This window comes from Symphalangus syndactylus, chromosome 19 (assembly GCF_028878055.3).
Source record: "Symphalangus syndactylus isolate Jambi chromosome 19, NHGRI_mSymSyn1-v2.1_pri, whole genome shotgun sequence".
NCBI classification, from domain to species: Eukaryota; Metazoa; Chordata; class Mammalia; order Primates; family Hylobatidae; genus Symphalangus; species Symphalangus syndactylus.
Genome location: NC_072434.2, coordinates 62010788 through 62036984, shown reverse-complemented (window position 1 = coordinate 62036984; position 26197 = coordinate 62010788). Strand labels below are relative to the sequence as shown.

At 40.5% G+C, this 26197-nt stretch overlaps 1 protein-coding gene across 6 annotated transcripts in view; it reads left to right on the top strand.

Moving 5' to 3' along the window:
* The window catches only part of ESRRG (estrogen related receptor gamma), a 594635-nt gene that overhangs the window by 150057 nt on the left and 418381 nt on the right, over nucleotides 1-26197 (top strand). For 4 of the 6 annotated variants that reach the window (XM_063613921.1, XM_063613920.1, XM_063613919.1 and 1 more), the window contains exon 2: nucleotides 2440-2531. The exons of the other annotated variants lie outside the window; for them this stretch is intronic. The gene's annotated coding sequence lies outside the window, so the exon portion shown is untranslated. The remainder of the gene's footprint in view (nucleotides 1-2439; nucleotides 2532-26197) is intronic. 6 annotated transcript variants of the gene reach the window in all.

Here is a 26197-nt window from a genome sequence, read left to right as displayed (position 1 = left end):
AGACAAAGATGAGAACAATAGACATTGGGGACTCCAAAAGAGGGGAGGGAGGGAGGGGATCAAGGGTAGAAAAACTTTCTGTCGGTACTATGTTCACTGTTTAGGTGACGGGATCAGTAGAAGCCCAAATCTCAGTATCACACAATATACTCTTGTAACAAACCTACACATGCACCCCCTGAATCTAAAACTGAAAATAAAATAAAACAAAATAAAACTGGTTGTTTGGAATGTAGAATATTTGCATACAAGGGATAAAATGAGATAAATAGTAGTGCATTTCCTGGGTTATCCACAAAATTCTTCTCAATCATATTATTACTGAACTTCTAAAGGCCGTTTACAATCTTTTCCCCCACTATTCTTAGTAAATTACCTATAGTATTGAATAAGAAATCTTTCACCTGGATTGGTTGTCACCATTTAAAACAAGATTTATCTGGGGAAATGTGTACTGCATTTTGTAATAAGAGGAAATCATAGGGGTAACAGGAACTGATTCCACACACCCTTCTAATGCCCCACCATCTCCCCTGGCCCACAAACTGAATCTCCTGAGTTGAACGCCTCTGCTTAGAGATAGTTGTTGGTGTGGGATCAAAAGGAGAACTGGTTCCCAAAACCATTGTTTTAACATTAATGTTATTTCAAATTTTCAGCCATTTCAGAGATGGAGTATGACAAGTTGTAGAGTTTAAATGTTAACTTGAAATCTACGGCCACACTGGCTATGAGCATTAGCAATATTACACAGAAAGCAGCCATATAACTTTTGAAATCAGCACCTGAAGGATTTTTCTTGATTCAAATCCTGTTTTTGTACCTCCTGAGTCTTGTGCTTTCTTTTTAAAAAAGCAACAACCTAAATTAGGTCTTCTTGGGCTTCTGACCCTCTAGTGTCAGTTGGGTGGGTCCTCTCCTAGTGTTTCTTTGTACTTATATAAATTACAGCTTTTTAACAGGCTCTTATGTTCACAATCCTAGAAAATAAATAGGGTTGGATTCTCACATTCAAGTCATCTTACCTCCTGTCTCTTTCATGAGTGTGTTTGAAACACCATCCTAGTTTTATATGTAAAGCACCCTTCTTTCTTGATTCTAGACCCTGTCAAATTCCAACCTACACTGGAAACCTCCTTGGTCTCTTGTCTTGGTTGATCTTCAGCTCACTTTATGCAAGAAATTATTTTAAAATGATCCCTTTGTTTTCTAGTATTCAACTAGTTTCTCTTTAGCATTACAGTAAATTACCAAGGTATGATTCCAATTGCTGGGCGTAGGGGGAAGCTGGGATTGAAACCTCAATCTAGTTTATTTGTCAAGCATTTTACTTTTAACCCCATTCTTGAAAGAAAGTGGGAAAGCTATGAGTCTGAAGGGTGTCTTTAGTGAATAGATTTAGAGGTCCCTCTGAGGGTCTTCTAATGCAATACAGGCATCTCTTTGAAGTGTTCACTCCCCAAAGTCTATAGTTACCACATTCATGCCTCAAGGTATGTGATGCAAAGTGGCCTGGTGCCACCCAAGTAATTATTTTCTCCACATCTTTTACTTAATAAATTGCACCAGAGTGTGCACCAAACAAACTGTCAGGGGCATTCCAGCCTCCTGTTGGTCACAACCTTCTCTTCTCCCTTCTCACCCCCTGAGCTGCAAGTTCGACACAGAATTTCCCCGGATATCCAAGGGATTGCTTTGTTGCTCTGAACAGTCTTTTTGTATTTTAGTAAAGATATGAGAAGCATTAAGTTAAATCATATGGAATTGCCATTTTTGTAGGTTGAAATTGATAGAATAATAGCAACTTCATGAGGTTCAACCCAGTAGCTTCCTTTGATAGATATCTCCCTAAAACATAATTAGTGTATGTTTAGTGAAAACCCACTTGGAGTTTATTTAAAATAGAAGCTTCAAGTTTTTCCACTTAGAAAGCTTGAGCCTCTCTACTCGCTCTCTTGTGTTTTTTTCTGAAGATCAGAGAAATAGGACACAAAGACTTCATGTTTGGAGAAATGCATATATTTTGAGACTAATATGAAGTAAGTAAAAAGTCCCTTGGTCTTGGAAGAATTTTTTTTTCTGAAAGTTATATATGGGTATTATAATGGAGAATACTTTGAAACCCTAACCAGAGCATTTGCTATAAATAAGAGAGGAGCAGAAGATTAATAAATCTGATAAAGCTGAGAAGGAAGAAATCTTAAAATAAGAAATGAGGACTGTACCTTCGTTGGAGTGTTAATACAGCCCTGAGTGTATATATAGGAAAATCAAAGACTTGCTAAAGGCAGAGCGTACTAAGTCATAGCTATTAATGTGTGCTTAACTCTACTGCCTGGGAGATTTTATTAAATGCAGCGGCCAAGAAAATTGACCTTACCTTTTTTTTTTTTTTCCTTTTTTGGGTTGGATCCTTGCTCACGTCACATAAATGAATAGAGCTGACAATTTACTGGTTCATCAATGAAACGATATTAAATTATGAAGATGTAAGGAAAAAATCCTACGCTAACACTGTCGCAGTTTGAAAGGTAAGCTGCTCCTTACAAGATTAGGAGATATTAATGTTCTTTTAAAATCTATATAACATAATGTCATGTGATACACATTAGAGGGTTAAGTGGCCCCTTGACATCTTTGACTACTATTGTGGTGTTGGCAAGTATTTCATAGTAAGGTACCATGTTTTCTGCATTCTACCTTTTAAAATGTAGAAACATCATTTTAAATGCTTTTAAAGTGTTTTGTTTTGTTTTGTTTCTTTCTTTTTTTTTTTGTCTATGTGTGGGATATTCTGGCAGATTGGACTTTACCGAGTGTGTGTTGTAGTGATCATGTAGGTGCTTTGGAAAGGTTTTGCCCATGTTTCTATTGATTCACTAAACTGACCAGTAAGCTGAGGTTGTGAAAGTCAGACTATTTCTTAATTCTTGTCTTTCGGTGATGCCTAAGAAGTAAAATATTACTCTTCTTTATGTCTTGTCCTGTGTTTAAGATAGGGATCCTTCTCTTTCTAATTCTACCTTCTGTGAGCTTGCCAAAAGTCCTTGGTATCCATTAGATGCCAATTGAATACCCATTTCTTTCCAGAGATATCTGTCTACTTCACTCCATTTTTGAAGGGAAATTATGTAATACTAACATTCCCAGGTTACCATCCATTAGTCAATAAATATCCTAGACCCAGGTCCTTCACTTGGATCCATGAACTCTGTTGTAGTTGTAATGACTGTCATACAAGGATCATAGCATGGAAGGATTCTTTTGTTGGAGAGTGTCTGTGCATTCATCCTACTCTCACATGGGTTTGTAACTCATGAAGGATGAAGAGCCACTGCCTCCTCTAATGCAGGATCTCTGATGTATTAGTTACTCTGAGTTCCTGCTGCAGAGGCCAGCGCAGAGTAGGTGCATACGAATCCGTGTGCGCTCACTGCCAACGATGCCTTTCAGTGGTGCTTGCTACTGAACCCTTTGGAATAAGGCATATTTTTGAACAGCATTCAGCAGACTCCTGCTTCAGTGTAGAAAATGGCACTTTAGAAGTTGAATTACCTTTTTCATGGCACCCAGGTTGCTTAATTTGCAAATTGAGAGTAATTTAGTCAGCGGGAGAATATGTTTTCATGTTTGAAGTCCGTTGGAATGAATTTGGCGTTCTCTCTGCTCCTTCAGCTTGAACTATCATAAAATGGAGTTCTGGCCCCAAGTCGTTCAGTTACATGATGCTGGGATATCATCTGTTGTTTTGCGTAGCATCAGTTTAGTTTTAAATATTGGTGATACCTACATCTACTTCTTATGGACTACAGGTGTGCCCTGCTTTCAGAAAACTTGGATATGCTTCAAATTCATGCTTAGTATGCCATTGCAGGAAGGGGCAATGATTTGTACACTAAAAATAGATTGGCTTTAAAATATAATTTATCACAAGATTCCTTTAAATAACCAACTATGTTAGAGCATTTAAAATATGATTTGATTTGAAAAATCAATAGCTTCATGCTCAACTTTTCAAGAACACGTCTGCTTTGTAATGTGAGGCGGGTGAAGGGCGGGGGGCACCAAGCCGCAAGGAATGAGGGACTTAAGTAAGCTGAAGAGGAATTAATTTTAATTTAGAAAAGAATTTGCTTTTCCAGAGTTTCCCAAGAAAAACACCTTCACCTTTATCACCTCCAGAGTACGTAAAGAAAAAAAAATAATAAAGCAGGCCAATTTCAGTTTGGAAAAGGTAAATCTATTTCTTTGGTGGGTCACATTCTGCATTATGCATGTGTGTAAAAGTGAGGTTTGCTTTGATCCTGACTATAAAAAGTTTATTTTTAAACTCAGACTGGGCAGGAATCCAGCGATGCTCTTTCCCCTGCAACACATCCTGGGTTTCAGGTCCCCAGCCTGGCGGAATGCAGCTAAGCAGCAGGAAGTAGTTGAAGAGTGTAGAGACTTGATGGGTGCTGAGGTTTTTTTCCCCCCTTCCTCCCCTCCATTTTTGAAATTCAAATTGAATGCAATTTTCAGCTCATTTGAGCCAGAATATACTGTTGCTGAGCTTCAGTGGCTCTTAAATTCAAACTCACAGGAGAAAACAGATATCATCTGTCACAGAGGGTGAGAGAGAGAATACTCCCCGCATTTATTCACGGGAGGCAGAGCTCTAGTAACTAATTCAAACCTTTCTGACTAATTGACTAATCACTCACCGGCAAACTTATCAACTAATCAATGAAACCTTTAGGACACCCATCTTATGTAGTCTGGGAGTAGCTACCCCCTTCCTTTAGAAAAAATTGTTCAAGTCCATTTTTATATCATTGGTACTTTAATACCTTTTTGGCAAAACGAGACAGAATATCATGGCAATCTTTTTTTTCTGCTCTTCCTGACTATTTTTATTGTTTCCATCTTTAATGTCTTTGTCAATTCTATTTATTTGTGACTGAGAATTAGCAGAAAGCTTATGGCTGGCTAAGTGGAACAAAAAATTTGAGTTTTTTTTTCTTTTTTTGTTACTATACAGAGTACTTGAAAAATATCCTTCTTTCTTGGGGGCAAGCATAAGTACCAATTAAAAGGGAGAAACCCACTCCTACAGTTTTTGAGTTTGCAAGCGTGGCGAATCTGCAGGGTGGATGTTTCAGGATGGCTTGAGAATGCCTCTCAGTTAAGTTCTGCCCCTGGGTATATGCCCAGGGAATGCAAATAGATTTGAGCAAATAACAATCTGAAATTTCTCCTTTGATTTCAGAAAGGGTGCAAGGTGGCAATTTTGATTCTGAAATGTAGGTTATATGATTTACTGCTGATGCTTGTCCTTGAGTGTTTTAGTATAAGCCAAAATTTATATGGGGATATGAAGGCCATTGGCTGTCTCTTGCTGTTTGTCTTCTTCTCCTTCTTCTTTTCTTTTTTTTTTCCTCAAGGTTCATGAGAGAAAAGTTAATTATGATGTTATTTCAAAGTAAGTAGAAGTAAAACAATTTGATCTCTAAATACTATTTTTAATGAAGTTTGTTCATAGCTATCATATTTGGAGTTTAAAATTGTTTTACATAAAGTAAGTATATGGTCTGGCCATACATATTTATATTTATACTCGTGTGTGGGTGTGTGTTTGTGTGTGTGCTTGTATGTGTGTGTTTGTGTGTGTGTGCATTTACCCATCCCCAAAGTCTCTAAGAAGGTGACAGTAGGAACATCCAAATGGTGGTCATTTTCACATTAATAGTCATCAACCACTGTATTCTCTTAATGGTAATATGCTTGTGAATTAGATCCTTCATAAAAGACATTTATTTCATTTCTTTCATAAGAATGATACTGACATGCTAACTTGTTTTCTCATGATTGTACCTCAGTACAAGTACCACAACCATATTGTTGTTTCTTGGACACATGGTACAAGAAGCCAAACATCTACTATGAGGTTGTGATTTATAAAAAGAAATATATATTTGTTCTTTGTTGCCCCCACAACACCCCCAACCTTCACATTCCTGACTACAGAGCTCTTTATCCCTTGGAATTTCCTGTTTGACAAGAGTGTCTTCATTCTATTGAAGTGACTTTTGGAGGGCTCCCAAACGGGTTCTGGTCACCAGAAAAAAACAAGCCATGATTACAGGCTTGGAACTTTCAACCATACCCCTCATCCTCCAGGAAGGAGAGAGAAGCTGAAGATTGAGTTAATAATCGACCATGCCTACAGGATGAAGCCACTATAAAAATCCCTAATCTGGGCCAGACACGGTGGCTCACACCTGTAATCCCAGTACTTTGGGAGGCCGAGGCAGGCAGATCACGAGGTCAGGAGTTCAAGATCAGCCTGGCCAACATGGTGAAACCCCATCTCTCCTAAAAATATAAAAATTAGCCAGGCAAGGTGGCAGGTGCCTGTAATCCCAGCTACTTGGCAGGCTGAGGCAGGAGAACTGCTTGAACTTGGGAGGCAGAGGTTGCGGTGACCCAAGATCACGCCACTGTACTCCAGCCTGGATGACAGAACAAGACTCCATCTCAAAAAAAAAAAAAAAAAAAAAAAAAAAAATTCCTAAACTGTGGGATTTCAATTTGCAATTTCAGAGAGCTTCTGGGTTGCTGAACATGGGGAGCTTCTGGGAAGGTGACATGCCTGGAAAGGGCTTGGAAACTCCGTGCCCCTTCCCATCTACCTTGCCCTATGCACCTCTTTATCTGGCTGACTGTTCATCTGTATTCTTTATAATATCCCTTATAAATATAATAAACCAGTAAAAGCAAGTGTTTCTCTGAGTTCTGTGAGCTGCTCTAGCAAATCAATCAAACCAGAGAAGGGGATTAAGGAAACCTCGAATTTATAGCTAAATCAAACAGCAGTTGTAGGTAGCCTACAACTTTCAGTTGATGTCTGAAGTGGAGAGAAGTCTTGTGGGACTGAGCCCCTAACCTGTGCTGTGGGACCTGATGCTGTTTCCAGGTAGCCAGTATCAGAATTGAGTTAAATCGTAGGACACCCACTTGGTGACCACTGGAGAACTGACGTGTGGGAAAGCAAAAGCAAGCCCACACGTCTGAACACAGAAGTGTCTGTGTTGAGTATGAGAGTAGGAAAAACAGTGTAATTTTTCCTATGTTATTACACCTACATTGGCCAGGAATCTACATTTTCAGCTAATTACTGGTTATTAGAGTTTTAGTTTTTCTATTAAAATATCTTAAATTTTCAGTTTACAAGTAATTACTGAGTGCTTACTACATACCAGCCATTCATTGTGCTAAGGTTTATAATGTGTAAAATAGTAGTTCTCTAACCTAAGTGAAGTGGACATTGGAGGTGAAATATCAATAGAGTCACCAATACGCACTCTCCCAACCCTTTCTCTCAGCGGATAACCACTTTTTAAAAAACAATGGATATGGTTTGGCTGTGATCCCATCCAAATCTCATCTTGAACTGTAGCTCCCATAATTCCCATGTGTTGTAGGGGGGACTGTGTGGGAGATAACTGAATCACGGAGGCGGCTTCCCTCATACCATTCTTGTGGTGGTTAATATGTCTCATGAGATCTGGTGGCTTTGTAAGTCTCACAAGATCTAATGGCCTTTCTCTTAGCTCTCATTCTCGCTTTTCTGCTGCCATGTGAGACATGCTTTTTGCCTTCCACCATGATTGTGAGGCCACCCCAGCCGTATGGAACGGTGAGTCCATTAAACCTTTTCTTCAGAAATTACCCAGTCTCGGGTATTTCTTTTTATTTTTGAGATGGAGTCTCATTCTGTCTCCTAGGCTGGAGAGGAGTGGAGTGATCTCGGCTCACTGAAACTTCCGCCTCCTAAGTTCAAGCAAGTCTCCTGCCTCAGCCTCCCAAGTAGGTGGTATTATAGGTCCCCGCCACCACATCCGGCTGATTTTTGTATATTTAGTAGAGACGGGGTTTCACCATGTTGGCCAGGCTGGTCTTGAACTCCTGACCTCAAGTGATCCACCCACCTCAGCCTCCCAAAGAGCTGGAATAACAGGCGTGAGCCACCATGCTCAGCCTCTGGTATGTCTTTATCAGCAGCATAAGAACAGACTAATACACCAACATCTAACTTTGGGAGAAAGAGTTGGGAGAAAGGATGATACACAAAATAATCAGTAATAAGGATAATAAAATACACATACTGAGCTGCTAAATATATAGTATTCTTCAAAATTGCTAACAGAATCGGGCAAGGAAAGGGCCAGTGGGGTGCTGACATCCTGCAAGAAGGCATTGCAGGGTTGATAGGCCAGGGGTCAGTGGAGGCAAGATGGGGGAGCTGGCCAGGAGGCAGGCAAAACTATAGTCCAAGGGAGAATGCAATTGAGGAATACAAGTGCAGAGCTCTTGAAGCAGAGAGTTCAGTGATGCACCAGAGCCTGTTCCTACTAAGAGAATCACTTGTTAAATTTCTAGGAATTTTGTGATCCAGTTATAATTTAATTTTCTTAAAAATTGAATGATATGAACATATAATAAGTCAATATATTAAAACCAAAAGTAATAAATACTCCAAATTAATCACTTTCCAATTATTCGTCTTCACCACATTTTGGTCTTATCCATGTTCTCGAGGTATGGAAAGTCTAGAATACTGCACTGCTCTGCATCTCCTCATCAGCTCCATGTTCACCATGTCATGTTGGTAGCTCAAATCAGCCATGGAGGGAGTATTTACAGCACAGAAATTGACAGTGCCCCAAATTTTCAAATGAAAATTTTTTTTCATTTGAGAGCCAGTTCTTAAAATTTACCAGACAAGCATGGGGTGGGAGTAGAGGTGGGGCTAGAAAATTAGAAAGCCTAAGTGAAAAACTTTGAGAAGGCAGGGCTACATTAGAAAAGTGGCTCCATTTCATTAAGTTAGGCCAATGGTTTATAGTCCATTTAGAAATAATTGGGAGCCGTTGTCTTCCTTTAAATACTTTTTTATTATAATTAGCATATATTGTCAATACAGAAAATTTGGAAAATGGGAATAACAATGACTATAATATTTTCTATATGTTCCACACTTTTTAAGTGCTTTAAATATAATAAATCATTTAATCCTGGAAACAGCCCTATAAGGTAGTTGCTGCTATCCTATTTCAAAGATGGAGAAATTGAGTTACAGAGAAGATAAAAGCTTTGGCCAAGTAGAAGAGCTGTGATTTGAAAGCAGGAAATTTTTTAATTCTTGTGGTCTTATTCTTGTAGGATAGTTATCCAGAGTAGGATTGCTAAGCCAAAGTGTTTCTATATTTTCAATTTTATAAGAAATTGTCTGTGGATCTAAAAAAAATTATATAAATTGGCTGGACATGGTGGCTCATGCCTGTAATCCTAGCACTTTGGGAGGCCAAAGTGGGAGGATTGCTTGAGGCCAGGAGTTTGATACCAGGCTGTACAATGTAGCAACACCCTTTTCTCTACAAAAAAAAAAAAAAAAGCCAAGTTTGGTAGCATATACCTGTATCCCTAGCTACTCAGGAGACTGAAGGGGGAGGATCACCTGAGCTCAGGAATTCAGGAATTTGAGGCTGCGGTGAGCCATGATCACACCACTGCACCTCAGCCTCAGGGACAAAGCAAGACAGACCCTGTCTCTAAACACACACACACACACACACACACACACACACACACATCCTTACCAAAATTGTGCGAGGACCCAATTCCTAGTTACCCATGGTTCTAACAGACTTTACTTTTTGTCAATTTATTATAGGGAAGTAGTATCTTATTTCAATTTGCAATTTTAAAATTATTAATGAAGCTGAAGATCTTTTACAATTTTATTGGTCATTTATATCTTCTTTACATGAATTTACTGCCTTGCCAATTTTTTTTCTATTGAAATCTTGTCATTTTCCTTCTTTGTTGAAACCTCTTGTGTACTAACAATATTAACCTCTTTTCCTTAAATGTGTTCTAAAAATCTTTCCTTATTTTATTTTTACCTTTTTTACACCCCCAAAGATGGAGTTTCACTCTGTCTCCCAAGCTGGAGTACAGTGGTACAATCTCAGCTCACTGCAACCTCTGCCTCCTGGATTCAAGCAATTCTTCTGCCTCAGCCTCCTGAGTAGCTCAGATTACAGGTGCACACCACCATGCCCGGCTGATTTTTATATTTTTAGTAGAGACCACGTTTCACCATGTTGGCCAGGCTGGTCTTGAACTCCCGACCTCATGATCTGCCTGCCTCGGCCTCCCAAAGTGCTGGGATTACAGGCGTGAGCCACCGCGCCTGGCCTTATTTTCACCTTTTAATTTTGGTTTGGATTATCTTTCATGACAGAGAAGAAGTCAAATATATTTATTTTGTGTTTTTGTTTTGTGGTTTCTCATTTTTCTGTCTTGATTAGATTGGCTTCTCCTCTGAAAGAAGGAAAAACAATTTTTTTATTCTAAATATTTTGTATGTCTTTTCAACATGATCCCTGCTTCCCATAGCTCATAGACAAGTTGGGCCGATGACTGCAGAGCACAGGGATTTCTGCTTTGTGTGATCAGTGCTGTAACCAAGGGTGCTCAGAGTCCCAGGAGAACCCTGAGGAGGGCACCTGGGCCAGTTAGGCCAGTTGGGAGGCGGGGTGCAGCTGGTTCTCCTGAGAGCAACATCCCAGCTGAACCTCTAAGGCTGAGGCAGCAGAGAGGGGTGGGAAGATTTCCAGGGGAGGGAAAGAGCAAGCCAGGGAGCTGGAAAACTTTGAAAAGACAGAGTCCATTTTCCAGAATAAGGAAAGAGCAGTTCCTCAGTGTGGGTCAAGGGAAAACATTTTTCATAGGAAGGGAGAATTATTTTCCTGAATTTCTCTTATTTTACACAAAGGATAGGCCAGAAAAAGGTATTTTAAGCTGAGGACAAAGAAAGCTCTGAAGGTGAGATTAGAAAAAATGAAATAATAAATCAATAAGGGTAAGGAATACCTTCCCCCAAAATGGTTAGGGATGGACAAGGGACAAGCGTCCTCATATGAGAATTAGGAGAAATGTGCATGTCATCTTTAATATCCATGTACCTTCTCCTTGTTGCTTTGGGACCAGACAGTGACAGGTGCCCCCTCACTGAACTTGGCCATTAGCCTCTCAACTTCCAAGCCCCACATCAGCCACACTAGAATAATATCTCTTAACATGCCAGCTTTCCTTAAAAAATCACATGAGTTCCCATTATCTCTGGTGAGATCTGTCCTCGTTGGGCAGTTAAGCTCTCCACAGCATTATCCCATCACCCACTTCTAGTTGCTCTTCTTCACTTTAAAAATCATAATCACTGTGGAACCTTGTGTGTTCTACAGACAATGCTTCCCATTTGCAGTTCCTTCTTTTTGGGGCCTTCTCCATTACTCTTTGACAAGCTAACTGGAGTCCCATTTATCTTTCAAGGCTCAGCTTAAATGTCACCTCCTTCCTGCAGCCTTTCCTGACACCTCGAGCTAGAAGAAACCTGGATGTGGAAGTGTCTGTCAGTACTATTTAGGAGTCATGCTGAAACAACAGTGTATTATAGTGCTATATTTCTACAGGTTCTTAACTGGATTGAAATTTCTGGAAGGACCAGAACTATGTCTTATATGTCTTTGCAGTTCCCAGGTCTTTAATACAGTGAAGGCTCATCCACCCTGACAAAGACTAGAAGACTAAACTCATCTCTAGAAACAGACCCATGGACAGCAGAGACAAGGGCAGAGAGGACACTCACAGAATAAACAGAATGTAAAGTCACTCTGAAAATGGGGTGTTGAAGCTTGAGGAGAGAGTAATTCTAAATAAACCCCAGAAGGAAGTGAGCCAGGAAATGCTCAGGGGATGAATAAATGGATCACCTGGTATTCATGGTGGAGGGCAAAGGTGAAGTTAAATAGAATGAATTGGTAATGAGCCATGTTCACATCTTCCTTTGCACTTGAGAACCAAAAAGCAATATGGATATAGAAGAGACTGAGAATATCTGAAGCAGAAGGAAAGAGGTTAGAAGGGAGATTAAAGATGCAAGAGAAAAAGAAGGATGTGTGAGAAAAGGGAGAAGTGAGTCAGAGAAAGGTTCTTCGAAGGGGTTGTGAGTCAGAAAGGAAGACGACATAGTAAACTTGGCAGAATGTCCATGAAGACAGTGGTGAGGGGTCTCTCCTGGACTCAGAGTCCAGTGAAATCAGGTCCAGTGAATTCATGTCCAATGAAATCAGGTGGTGACTAATAACTTGGATAAGGTAAAAGTGATACAGTATGGGTGTTAGGGGGTTTCCTGAGGGCTGGAAATCAGGTACGGTTTCTATGAGAATATGGGGAGGGTGATGGCAGGACTGGCATGGCAGTTGTGCTTGGAAAGGGATCACAGATGTAGCGTTTTATAGTTGAATAGCATCATAAAGCAGGAAGAGACCTGCGGGGTCTGGTCCAATATTCTCATTTACCATTTAGGACAAAAAGTCTAAAAGTCTTAATGCCATCTCCTAGGCCCCCTGTGGTCTGCACTCTGCCCACATTTCAGGCCTGATCACGTGCTTCTCTGCTTTCTTAAACTCCTGCAAAGCCAAACCGCCTGTGATGCACTAAGCCTTGCGTTCTTTCTCATTTCTAATACCATTCTCTCTGTCTGGAATGTTCTTCTACATACTCCTTGTTTTTTTGCCCAACTCTTATTCAAATTCCAGGTCTCAGCTTAAAAACATTTCTTCCAAGCACTCCCTCTCCCAACTCCCCTCCACACACGCACTGGGTCAAGTCTTCATTATATGTTTCCAAGTATTCATTTCCTATGTTTAAAATTTGATGGGAGATGTATTGCCTTTTTGATGGACTCTTTTCTCTTCTGGGTTGTGAATTCTATTGAGTCCCATCTTTTAGTATGGTACTTGTCACAGAGTAGTAGCACAATAAATATTTCTTAAGGGAAGGAAGGAAGGAAGGAAGGAAGGAAGGAAGGAAGGAAGGAAGGAAGGAAGGAAAGGAAGGAAGGGAAGGAAGGAAGGAAGAAATTTGAGTGACCAACTTTCACCACCAATTGTTAACAGAGCCTGACAAGTGTCTTCTGAAACAATCAGGTATGACTTGAACATTCACATTCAAACTTGGGAGACCAGTGTGGTTTTTTTGCCAGTTTTTTTTTTTTTAATTGTGGTGAGAAAATTAACTACTTTAGCCAGTTGTAAGTGTACATACAGTTCAGTGGCATTAAGTGCATTCCCATTCTTGTTCATCATCCATCTCTAGACATTTTTCATCATCTCAAACTGAAACTCTGTACCTATTCAACAATAATTCCCATTTCTGCTCCCCACCTGTCCCTAGCATCCTCCATTCTTTCTATCTCTATGGATTTGACTACTCTGGGTGCCTCAAATAAGTAAAATCACACAATGTTTGTCCTTTTGTATCTGGCTTATTTCACTCAGTGTAGTGATTTCAAGGTTCATCCTGGCTGTAGCATGTATCAGAATCCTACTCTTTTCCAAGGCTGGATAATATTCCACTGTATGTAGCTACCACATTTTATTTTTCCATTTGTTCATTGAACATTTGGATTGTTTCCATAGGAGACCATTGTTTTAAATCCTAAAATACATAATCCTCCATGTAATCTAGTAACCTGGGTGATGGTCAGTGGCATGCAGCTGGAGGATTTAATCAGGGAAGGAAAGGTTAGATGGAAGAATCATCAATGTGCTTAGGAAAGTCATCAAAAATGTCCATTAACATGGAGGCCGTGACAGGAGGAAGAGGAGATGTTCCCATTGGGTCATGGCAGTCTTGACATGAAGAAGGCAATGAAGATGGATGCTGTGAATTTCTTAATGATAGTAAATATTGAGAAGTGGGGTTGAGAGATGCTCCTTTTTTTAACCTTCCCTTGTTATTGAAATGGAGGAGTGGGATGGCTAGAAGGGGCAGAAAAAAGTGAGACATCCTCTGAGAGGAGACACTGGGGAAAAAAGGTGAGAAAAAGTGGAGGCTAAAAGGGAGTTTGCCCACAGATATTTTACAGGGGAAAAATTCAATGGTGAAGGAAGAGTCAATCAATTCAAAGCCATTCTACAAATTTCATGCAGGGAGAGCCCTCAGCACAAGACTGATGCATATCTATTCTATAATTAACGACAATATGAAGAAAGTGATTCCACGGTCACCATTAGGTTCCAATCCCTCATGGTCAAGACTTTCTTCTTTTTAACTAGACTATTTTGGGCCCTTTTCTTCTCTTTGTCTTTTCAGTAACTGGAAAAGAATTACTAAAACTCACCCCATGAAAATCCCTCATGTGCCTGAATTCTTTCGAAGTTAAAGATTGGAACTGGATTAAACTCTTTTCCCTTAACAACTTCTTAGCTACAGTTTTCTAAGCCTTTAATGCCCTTTGAATTGTCTGCTCTAAGTTCTCTTAGGTTAAAGTACACCAGTAAGAATAGCCAGATTTCGTCATATCCCGTGCAAAGCTAGTGCTCTCCTTCATGATCTGGGAGCCCCGTCCCGTGGTGCCAGCATCCAGTACGGCACCAGTCCTGCCTTGGAGTAAAAGAATGCCATATTCCTGAAGGAAATTTCTCAGCCTGCAGAGAGGGGCCTATGGCGTGCCTTAGCCATCAAGCTCAACCTCTCAGCCTAAAGGCAGAGCAAGTCACTTTCCAAGATATGGCTGGCCCTAAGATTGTGTTAGCATTTTGGAAGTATTATCCTTTTTTTTCTACCTCAGAAGCTCAGCACGTTGGCCCATTTCAAGTTGCCTCTGATCTTTAACTGCTGCTCCTCAGCCCCTTGGATCCATCCTTGGGGAGATTCTCACTGGTCACTTTGCAGAGCTCCCTCAGGCCAAGAAAGCCTCCCTCGCTTTGTTTCTACTTAACCCTTGCCCTTCAGGGCGGTGAGGGGCCGTCTTCAGGCTCCCTCCCTTGTAGTCTATTATTACTTGCAGGTGATTAGCAGGTCGCTTCTAAGCAAAAAGGAACATTGCCCCAGGCACCGCATTCCCATAGGCTCTTGCCATTTTGCTACAAAAGAGAAAAATCGAGCCTTTGAAGAGTGTATATACACTATTCATGTACTTAGAAAGAGAGGAGTGTCTATAAAATTTCAGGAACAGCATTGGATTTTACTCAGTTATCAGATGGCAGAACTCTTGAGTTATGGTTCAGATTGCTTTTGGAATTAAAAAGAAGCAGTTGCCATTTCTAAGCATCTAGTCTTTTAATAAAAGTTTATTTGAGAATTTCTCTCTAGACACTAATCCCCCAACAAGCTGTATTCCAGTGAGACAGAGTGTCCATGAAATATAGTAATTGGGGCTCTGTTGGGCTATTCTTCGTGCAGGGAGAGCTCGCTTAGTGACAGCGTGCTGCATTCAGCATTCAGCATTCCACCCTGCGCTCCGGCTACTCATTTGACCAGATGAAAGCTTCCTTCTCTACCTCAATCCTCCAGGCCTTTTTGTCACCTACACTGCTACCTTCAGATCCCCCAGGGGAAATATTATATGCTTCTTTCAATATCTTGAGCTACTGTCCCCAGCATTAAGTGAAACATTATACTTTTTTTTTGTATCTCTATGGCTGCAAGTGCAATGTCCCTCTTAGACCACAAAAAAAGTAACTAGTTCATTTTCCAGAGTTTTAAATGGCTAGTTTCTCTCCTATTATTTTTCATTGAAAAATAAAATTTTAAAAATAAAGGTAACTTTTTCCCATTCGCTCCTCTGCCAAATAAATATTGCCAAACCATTTGGTCTTTGGACTCCATGGATTCACATTTCATGTGTAAGAGCCACAGGAACGTAACAAGAGTGTTTTTTTTTTTTTTGTGGGTGTTCTTAGTTTTCCTGGGATGGAAAGTGGTTGAGCTGAAGTACCTGTTCCCACAGAACAGGCCAGGAAACAAGTCCTCTGTCTCCTCAGTTTATTTGGCTCTGGATTTAATTTTTTACTCAGTTATGAGAGTGTGGTGTGTCCCTTAGAGCACCTGGCCAAATTCATCTGATCTGGTGTTTCCCAGGTGTGTGCAGATCTGCGGAAGCAGCCGCTCGAGGGCAGGGGCCTGGCATCTGTGTTCTAACAAGTGCCTGAGGTGCTCCTTTGGGTCTGGCAAGTCTGGAAAACACTGGTCCATCCATCCCAGCATTTTGCTTGCAGATGTGTACCAGATTTCAGGGCTATCTGAGGGCTGTGGAGTTATTTGTGTGGCCTTTTTCTCATGCTCGCTCAGATTGTTTTCTCCTGAGGCGATCGTGAACTGTGAAGAGCAGACCCACTTTGGTGTTTTCTGGAGACACAGTCTAGCTCTGTCGCCCAGGCTGGAGTGCAATGGTGCGATGTTGGCTCACTGCAACCTCCACCCCCCGGGTTCAAGTGATTCTCCTGCCTCAGCCTCCCAAGTAGCTGGGATTACAGGAATACACCACCACGCCTGCTAATTTTTGTATTTTTAGGAGAGACAGGGTTTCACCATGTTGGACAGGCTGGTCTCAAACTCCTGACCTCCGGCGATCCTTCCTCCTCGGCCTCCCAAAGTGCTGGAATTACAGGAGTGAGCCACCACACCTAGCCGAGCAGACCCACTTTGAATAAGCCAGGAAAAGAGGGAGCATTCCGCCCCCCAAAAAACCAAAAACCCCACCCCTGTCCCCCCAAAAGCAGAAAAACCTCAGGGGCATGTTCTTCTCTTGTATTTGAGAATAACCTTAGAAGGTATAAAATTGAAATACTCCTTCTGGGAACCGCTGCTGTCTTGCTTGTCTCAACATGTTTGTTGTTGTTGTTGTTGTTGTTGTGGTTTTTGAGATGGAGTCTCGCTCTGTCACCCAGGCTGGAGGGTGGTGGCGTGATCTCAGCTCACTGCAAACTCCACCTCCGGGTTCAGGCAATTCTCCTGCCTCAGCCTCCCAAGTAGCTGGGACTACAGGTGCACACCATCATGCCCAGCTAATTTTTGTATTTTTAGTAGAGACGGGGTTTCACCATGTTGGCCAGGCTGGTCTTGAACTCCTGGCCTCATGATCTGCCCGCCTCGGCCTCCCAAAGTGCTGAGATTACAGGTGTGAGCCACCACACTTGGCCAACATATTTTATATAACAACAGTCATGCAGCCTGTTGAGCCATCCTATTTAAGTCCCCAAACCTTTGTCTCCCTGTGGGAGAACTGCCTGTGGTTCTTATTGCTTGATAAGGTGGCTCAGAAAAGGGACCTGTTTTAAGGACCTGGAAATCTTCTTGGGTAGATAGTAGCAGATGATACAGAAGAAAACCAGGAAGTTTTGGGGTATGCTGGGGAGAGCTACTAGATATAAATATGCATAAGAAATACCATATACTTTCATTATCTATGGAGTAAGTCAGGCTAGGGGCTGAGGAACAATTGAAAACAGTATCTTGGGTACATAATGAAGTTTTAGAGTTTCTCACCTCACCCACTACGGCTTCCTGTTTGCCCAAGTCACATTTCCACCCTGTCATAAATACACCCTGGCTGGAGCTGCAAACTCTATCAATAACAACAAAAAGCCATGACATGAGCCTTTTCTGTATTTGCAACACTCTTTGGATTGCCATGGCAACAATAGTTTTAATTATGGAAAGGCAAAATGATAACTTGTATATCAGATGTGGCTCACTCTTCCCTGTGGACAAAACTCTGATTTGAGAGAGGCTTTGCATGTGGATTTTCCTTCTAGGCTGGATTTTATTATCTGCTCTAACAGACAGCTCTTTTGCTTATGGAATGAACCAGAAGAAGCCGAAGCCCTGGCTGAAGGGGCTGCTGGACATTGGCCCTCGTGGAGGCGAATTGGACCTTTTGGTCTCGGAGGCAGCCTGATGTGCTTGTCACGTGTGCGTTTAAGAACCAAGCGAGCCATTGCTCTCGAGGGCTGCTTTTGGCCTCCCCTTTCAACCGGTGGAAATCTGCATGTTAGGATAGAGACTTGCGTGAAGTATCATCTGGTAATCATCCTTGACAATGTTCAGGATTATGCTGGAGGGACAAACAAGTAATTCCATTGCAGTAGCAGTCATGGAAATATACAAATCATAGCAGCTTTCCAATCAGAGCTATGGAGGGGGAGATGTGGGAGAGAAAACCTCTTCCTCTGTCTGCTCCCCATGCCCTTCATTTCTGGATCCACTTGCTCACTCCTCGAATTTCTCTTCAGGTTTGGAAAGGTATCACACCATCTCTAAATAATTCTGGGCTCCCTCATTTTGAAAGCTCTTGCAAAGCTAAATAATCTTCTTCGTAGGTAAACATAAATCATTGTCTACCTCCTTTGCTCCTTGAGTAGACCTTTTGATACATTCATTAATTATGGTCACTGCCTGGTGGTGCAGTGATGGCTGAGTCACTGCCGTGAGCATCTTCCCTGGAACGCCCCCATTTCTGACACTGAACCCGAAAATCCAATTCAGTGTTAAAGAGGCCCTTCACTGTGACACTGGACAGCCAGGTGGTCAGGCAAGTAAAAGAAATATGCCTGAAAAATGCAGCAGTGTGTAGGAGTGAGGGTTGGAGAAAGTGGGTGCATGGAATGTTGTTGGAATGATGCTGTCCTTAAAACCTGCTGCCACTGTTTCTAATCTCTGGCAACCTCTGGAATAAGATCTTGATCCTCTGCTCAGATCTGCCGACTCCACCAACAGTCCAGTTAATCACAATCCCAGCTTTTGAAGGCTAGAACGCCCATGCAGAACTATTGAGTAACAGGCATCATGGTTCTCATTTCTAATCCTTTCCCACATTATTTTTTGGAAAAAAAAATACAGAAAAGTCCCGATTTTTATAAATCTTGCTTAACGAATGACACAGTCTCTGTGTTTGTTTTGTTTCCACATTCAGGGAGCTTTGCAGCTATGATTTTGATTTTGGAGTTTAGGCATGTTAATTAAGTCTTTGTATGAAAGCAGAGGGGTTCTGTTTCTTGTTTGTTAGTTTAATAAGATTTAGTGTTAAGAATGGCACTGAGAATCTGTCAGAATTAGCTTGGCTGCATATGTGTAGCTCAGTGCTTTGAGACCCTTGAAATGTCTGTTTTTAGGACATCAGCAGGGGGCTAATGAAAAGGCTTTGTTGATTTTAACGAATTGCAAGCCACTGTAGCCAAAATAAATATAATCTGCTTTTTGGATTAGTTGTCACAGATGATTTTACCTACTAACAGTGATTAAAGAACCCGAGTGGACCAGAAGCGTAGCTGCTCTCTGGTGACTCTTGCTAAAATAGCAATAAACAGAAGTAAATAAAGACTTACGGCATTAGTTATCTTTAATAAACAGTGACACCAAATATACAGTGTGCAGGCGTGAAAGAGTAGGAGTGGAGGCTTAGGGAAGATTGGGGTGTCAAATACCTGTATGGCACACAACAGTATGGCTCTTGCTGCCACAAAAACTTGCAATTGTTAACAACAACAGAAAACCCACAGGAAACACTAAAGTGCTTGCTGGTATTGTTCATGTGTTGTAGTTGTGGCTCATTAGAAAGTGGTTAGAAACCCAGGGCTATCTTCTTGTTTCCCAGCTCCTTTTCCAAAGCCAATCCAATTCATTGCCATTCTGCTCTCATCTTCCTTCGGACTCGGGACCAAAGTTGAAATCCTGCAACTATAGGATTAGAGTATGAAAATGAAGGAAGTGTTAATTACTTGTGTAATTATTAACCTTCTTGCTACAGTAATTCTACCTAGTTAATGAACAGCTGACCAGCACTATATCCTTCTTTGTATTTTTCTACCCTGATGAAAAGAATGACTTACCCCCACGGACAAATCTGATCCTTAGATTTCCCCAGGAGTCTCAGTCTTGGTTTTCCCTCACTACTGCTTAACTACGACTCGAACTAAAAAGGTTGTGTCTGAAACCCTCTTAGGCAGGGCCTGGGAGTGCTGGCTGAAAGATGCCTTTAGTAGCCAGAAAATTTATCAGGTGAGAGAAGCTACAGTTTTCCCTATTATTTTTAATTTTATCTAATGTTTTAAAAAATGCTGTGTATGCTTCATCTGTGATGGCAAACCAAGTGACATTCAGAGCCTTCCTTAGCTTCTCTTTGCCCTGGAGGGTAGATATTATTGTATTTGTTTACAGATGCAGAGACTGGTGTGCCCAAGGTCCATGGTGAGTCATAGAGAGAACCAGCAATAGATCGTGGCCTTCCAGTTAGTTCCTGGTGGTAACCAGGGTGTTATCCCACTGTTGATTGCCCCAAAGCAGCGCCACCCACTCACAATTTCAAAGATTATAACCTTCACCCTCCAGAACTAGTAGCTGTCATTATTAAGGTTTTACCATGTGCCAGGCACTGTCCATTATAGATAGCATGCCATTTGATAATGCACAATAAATGTGTTCATCTCATAAATATTTGTTGAGTGATCCCAAGTACCAGGTTGTGCCTTAGAGATGCAGCAGGGAATAAAATTAATACAAATTGCTGCCTTCCTGAAGTTTTTATTCCAGTGAAAGGAGTTAAGACAATAAATGCAATACATTTTAAAAAATTCTTTATATTAGAAGGTGGTAAGTGCCATGGAGAGAAAGCAGGAGAGTAGAGTTGCAATTCAAAATAAGATGAGTGAAAAAGCCCCACTGAGCAGGTGATCCTGGAGCAGAGACTTGAAGGAAGTTAGTGAGCAGCCACCTAGGTGTCTGGGGAAGACTGCAAAGTGAAGAAGTGCAGAGGCTGTCACCAGAGTGCCCTAGGAGGACTAGGGGAGGTCAGAGTTAATAAGAGGTCAAGTTCGTAGGAGTTTGCAGTCCATTGTCAGGAACATGTCCTTTACTCTTTGGGAGATGGGGAGCCCTTGGGAAGCTTTAGACAGAGTCTTGACACTGTGTCTCTTACATTTCAAACCCTGAGAAGTAGGTAATGTTATCCTCATCTTACTGATGGAACACAGAGGGAGCACAGAGTAAGTTCAGTTAAGTGCTTGAAAAAAGTCACCATGTAGTCGACTAAGAGGCAGAGAACACACTGTCTTACTCCTCCATGCTGCTACTACTCTCCGCCTCCTGATGAAAGATGTGTCTGGTATCTACGTGATGTCTTTCTTACCATCAAATGGGAAAAAAATTTTGCCAACTTTATTTTTTAGATGATATACTCTTTGAATATCTGGATTCAAAGTCATGTAGTAATTGAACCATTCAGGATACCATTTGCATCATTAAGTCTAGTTTCCAAATGAGACAGCAGAGCTTAGGGAAATCTTTAAGTTGGGTAAAACTGCTTGAGGTCACATAAGCAGGTAGTGTTGGGTCTGGGATTTAAACCTAGTTCTGCCGCCCAACTCTGAGTGATGTGCCTTGCTCTTGCTCACAGCATAATGCTGCCTCTACAACACTAATAATTTTAGACACTAAGATACATTAAACATATGTAGGGAATGAGATGCCTGTAATAGTGACCTTTTCATGCGGCTCCTTCCCTCAACTTCCTTCATGTTCCAGGACAGATCCTGGGGCAGATGTTCAGCTATCTGCCGGATCATATTGAAATTCTGTAAGCTAGAAAAGGCAGCAGTGTAATAAGTGAAAGCATTGTGTTGAAGTAAGTGTTTGGGGACTGTCCTTAGATTTCATTTGTCTCAGGAATTTCTTTTCCAAATCCTACAAACCACCACAAGGTGATATAAGTCTCTTTCTTTGTACATCAGTAACAATCTATTCTGGCTTGTTTCTTTTATGGTGAACTTGAAAGATAAAAAGGCATCATTAAATATCCTCATCTGTTTCTTATAATGAATGTGAAAGGCTATGCCATGGCTGGCAAATGCAGGCACACAATTGTACCTACAGAAAAATATGCACACACACACACACACACACACACTCCCATACATTCACACACAACTAGAGTTCTCTATTTTCTAGGTCTTGTTTGTAATTTTGACTCATGTTGATTATCTTGATCAACTCTATTTGAACGATTTACATCATTATTTTCCCTGACTGGAGTCCATACCAGCTTCTGGACATGACTTTTTAAAGAAGCCTTTACGTCCACAATCTTTAGAATTTTGACGGACTAACTAAACACTCTTTTTGTAGTGTGAGCACAGCATTGCTCTTTTCCTTCACTAAATAACTTTGCATTTCAACCTTGTATTTTCTGTGAAGGAAACACTGCCATGTGAATGAATGATATATTATACAACTTCATCTTACTGCAGGCAAGTTCTTCCCCAGTGCATTTCTGATGTTCTCTCGTATCGTAGTGCTACCCTTTTGTAGGCTTCGCCTGGCATCTGCCACCATTTCCCTGAATAACATAACAAGATGCCAGTGATACTGTCTTAGACTTATTAGAATAAAATTTAATGCAGGTGCTCTGTTCATTTTCCATAGACTCTTACTTGGGTGTCTGGCATTTTGAAATAAGAGGAAGTAATTATCTTGTTCTCCTACCATACACTGACAGGTGGGACGGACCCAAGCAAAAGCATGGTTCTGCTTAAAATTCAAATTAACACCCGGGTCAGGTCTGTGGTGGTATAGAAACATGATATTTCTCCTCCATGCAAGACTAATTCGGATGTGCAATGTGAGTTTTTCTTGTCTGATTTCTAGAGGGGGGGCCTAGCTGTGGTGATAGGCTGTTTGTTTTTTCCTTGAATTCTGTAAGAGAAGAATAAATAGAAAATATTCTGTTTTAATGCCTTATTGAAGAAGCAACTTTGTTTACTAGAAAACATTGTTAACCTAGCAACGGATTTATACTGGTTGGTGTTCAAATTTCAGAGCTGCTTTTCAGCCCAAGCCTGAGTGTTCTAGCTGTATGATTGGTCTCCTCACCAAAGCCTTTGAAATATGATGTTTCTCAGTTCAACCCCCAAAGTGCTGTTCCTAAAATGATTAACATTTTGACAAATTGAACATAAAATTATCTGTGCCACGTGGATGGCATTTTCTCTATGAAGGGAAAGACTAGTATCCCTTGCTTAGCAGGTGACTTGGAATTAGCAAACCCTTGGCTCTAGGAGAAAGAGCATGAAACCAGAGCCAATAAGCACGTGAGGCCTCCCGTTTGTGAGTTTCAAAGTTATGGCAAGCTAATTTTCCATAGTTTCCTTAGTGGCTGGATATAAGTACTTTTACTCTGAAATGGAAACATTAGATAAGGAAGTGAATTTATACAGGTTTATATTTGAAACTGACATAAAAGTATGTAACAGCTAATACCAGATATTAAGTATCATCATTAATCTTTTTGTAGTTTATAAATGTTATATTATTCAATTGATATTCATAAGTGTGTGATGCAGGTAGTATAGGCATCATTATCCTCATTTTCTAGATTAATAAAGGAGTTCAGAGTTTATCTGATTATATATATGTATATATATATACACATACCTATTATATATATTATTACATACATATCTGGGATCAGAAATCTTACTCTGGTTTTCAGGTTCTCTGATTTCAAATATAGGGCTTTTTAAACAATATAACTTTGACTTTTATAGATTTTTTTATTTTTAGCTAACATTCTGCTTTATTATAAATATTTTAAAATTTTAACTCAAAGCACAATCAGTTTATCACTGAAATTTGAGTTATGGAAAGGTTCCATTAGGTCATTATCATCTTTATTTTTAAATCTCACAGTGAAAAGTTAAATAATAATAGAGAACAGGAAGAAGTCTCTAGAGACAGGAAGAGGATTTGATGAAGTTTGCATGTGAGGAATAAGCTAAGCATACAGTGTATCTACGTAGAGAAGCTTGCACTATCTAGAATTATAGAGAAGAAAAATTTGCAATTTGTTTCAGCCTTAAAAATAGGTAACACATGGCAGGCTTATTTTCCCCACACCAGTTTATAGAGTTGAGGCAGAATCAGATGACCGAGACAGCAAGGTGTTCCTTTCAAAGAGACAGCAGGGCACATATTGCTTTTCCAAACTCTCTGTGTACATATAGCTGATTCCATTCATTAGTACATTTAACATGAAGAATATGAGAATGTGGAATACTTAAATTAACCTTAAAAGTCCATATTTGAAAAGAGGAATTTTCCCAGGAGTAAACAAAATTAACTGTCCCAGAAGCTGATGTTTGGAATTGAATTACAAATGCCTTTGTAGATTTTAAATTTCACAAAACATGTTCTAGCATCATTTAAAAATAACAACTTTAAAGGGCTCATAAATAAAGACATAAAAGGCGTTTTGACATTTAATACAAAAACAGCATTTTGATGAACTGGGTAAAAATGAATCAGAGACATATGGATTACATATTTCTTATAGTGCGCCTGAGTTTTAAAATTGAGGCAGTGGAAATCTGGCAAAATATTTTTGGGGAATTTGCTACATATACTATATTTAAAAAGAGGTGAAGATGAACTCCAGACTGCTATGATTGCTCATGACATTGAATTTGATAACTTTTAATTTGCGGATAAGAAATTCTTGTGAAATAGCTCAATCTGTCTATGTGTTGTAGAAGTGAGTGGCTGGAGACAGTGAGTACCAATTCATTTGATCACATAATCATTCAACAAACACACAATGCCAGGTTCTGTACTAGGCACTGGGGTGACTTCTGTGATGGCTAATATGAACTGTGGACTCTGCTCTTGTGGGAAAGGTAGACAGTTATAGGAAGGGACTCACAAATTTCTGGGTGTTGCAAATTCCAAATACTTTGGGATATATGAAAGAGACCACTTACGGAGTATTTACTGGGTGTCAGTCACTGTGCTAACCACATCACATTGATTACCATGTTTAACTGTGAGATCTCTATAAAATAGGAATTATTATTTTCCCCTTTAATGGATAAGAAACAGAACATCAAAGTGTATAGATCAGGTGACTTGTTGCGTGTCAGTGGTAATTGGCTACTTTGGTTGCTCACAGTGAACCATGTCTTTTATACTCACACTCGTGTAGTCACCACTCCTTGAATCAAGGCTAGCCCTGGGATTCACTTTAACCACTAGACTGTGGCAGAAATGATCTCGTTCCACTTCCAGACCTAAGCATTAAGTAGACCTGGCAGCTTTCACTTCTGTAATCTTGAAAGCCCTGTCACCTGCTTAAAAAAAAAAAAAAGTCTATTTATGCTGCTGGAGAGACTATATGTTGAGACGCTGTAGAGAGACACAGGAAGAGGGAGAGACCCTGAGATTCTAGGGGAGGAGAGAGAGAGGTTCAGTTGAGCCCAGATCCCAGCCAACTAGCCAGCTGAATGCAGCCACATGAGCAACCACCAGTAAGATGAACGGAACGGTGCCGCTGAGCCACGCCCAGATTATGGACTCCTTAGCAAATACAATGGTGGTTGTTTATAACCACTGAGTTTTGGGTGGTCAGTTACATAGCAAAAAAAAAAAAAAAAAAAAAGACCAAAGCTGAGTGGAATTTGAACCTAGATCACCCTGGCTCTAATGTATGTATATTTTTTCTCACTGTGTTTGCTCATGAGATGAGGGTGAGGAGTAGAGGAACGGGATCCCGTGGTATTTGAGCACTTCTCAAAATGGTCTACATCTGACATGAACAAATTCTGAAAAAGAAAATGTTAGAAGACTCTTTACTTTGTACTTTAGAGGAAAAGAGGAACACAGCAGTGGTATAGGACCCATCCCCAGGGCCTTCCTGCTGCGCGTGCCTGGCTGTGCGTGTATGAGAAAGAACATGAGGATGTGTCCCCAAATTCTCATTCCTCATCCTCTTCCTGGGCAAATGCCATGTAAATGTTTGTATTGATTTTATTTAGAATTATCAAACTAATAACGGATGCTAATGAATTCCTGTCTTTCACTTGGGAGTTTATAAAGTGAGCACTGACAGGAACTTTGAAAAGTACACAATTCAACACATACATACACATATGGGGTGCATGATGAACGGTGACATGAAACAAATGGTGATCAAAAGATTTGAAACAGGGGCAGCATGCAGCGGTCAGGGAGAGCTGAGGGTCCCTGGCTGATAACACAGGGGAGCACTTGAAAGGATAATTTTCTGGCAAGTCCACGTTTGAAGTGATGTCATCTTTTTTATTCTCTCAACTCAATTGCTTCTCTGAAGCTCATTCTTTCCATTCTGATGAGGAGCAAAAATGTTACATCAAAGGTTAATGCTTGAATTGGGGCTGAAAGGGAGAGGAGAGTGGGTGGGCACATGTACACACACACACAGTGGTAGAGAAAGAGAAAATCACAAATGACTAAAAGTTCTTAAAAGTACGATATAAAGGAAAATAGCCATCTTCCTCCCCTG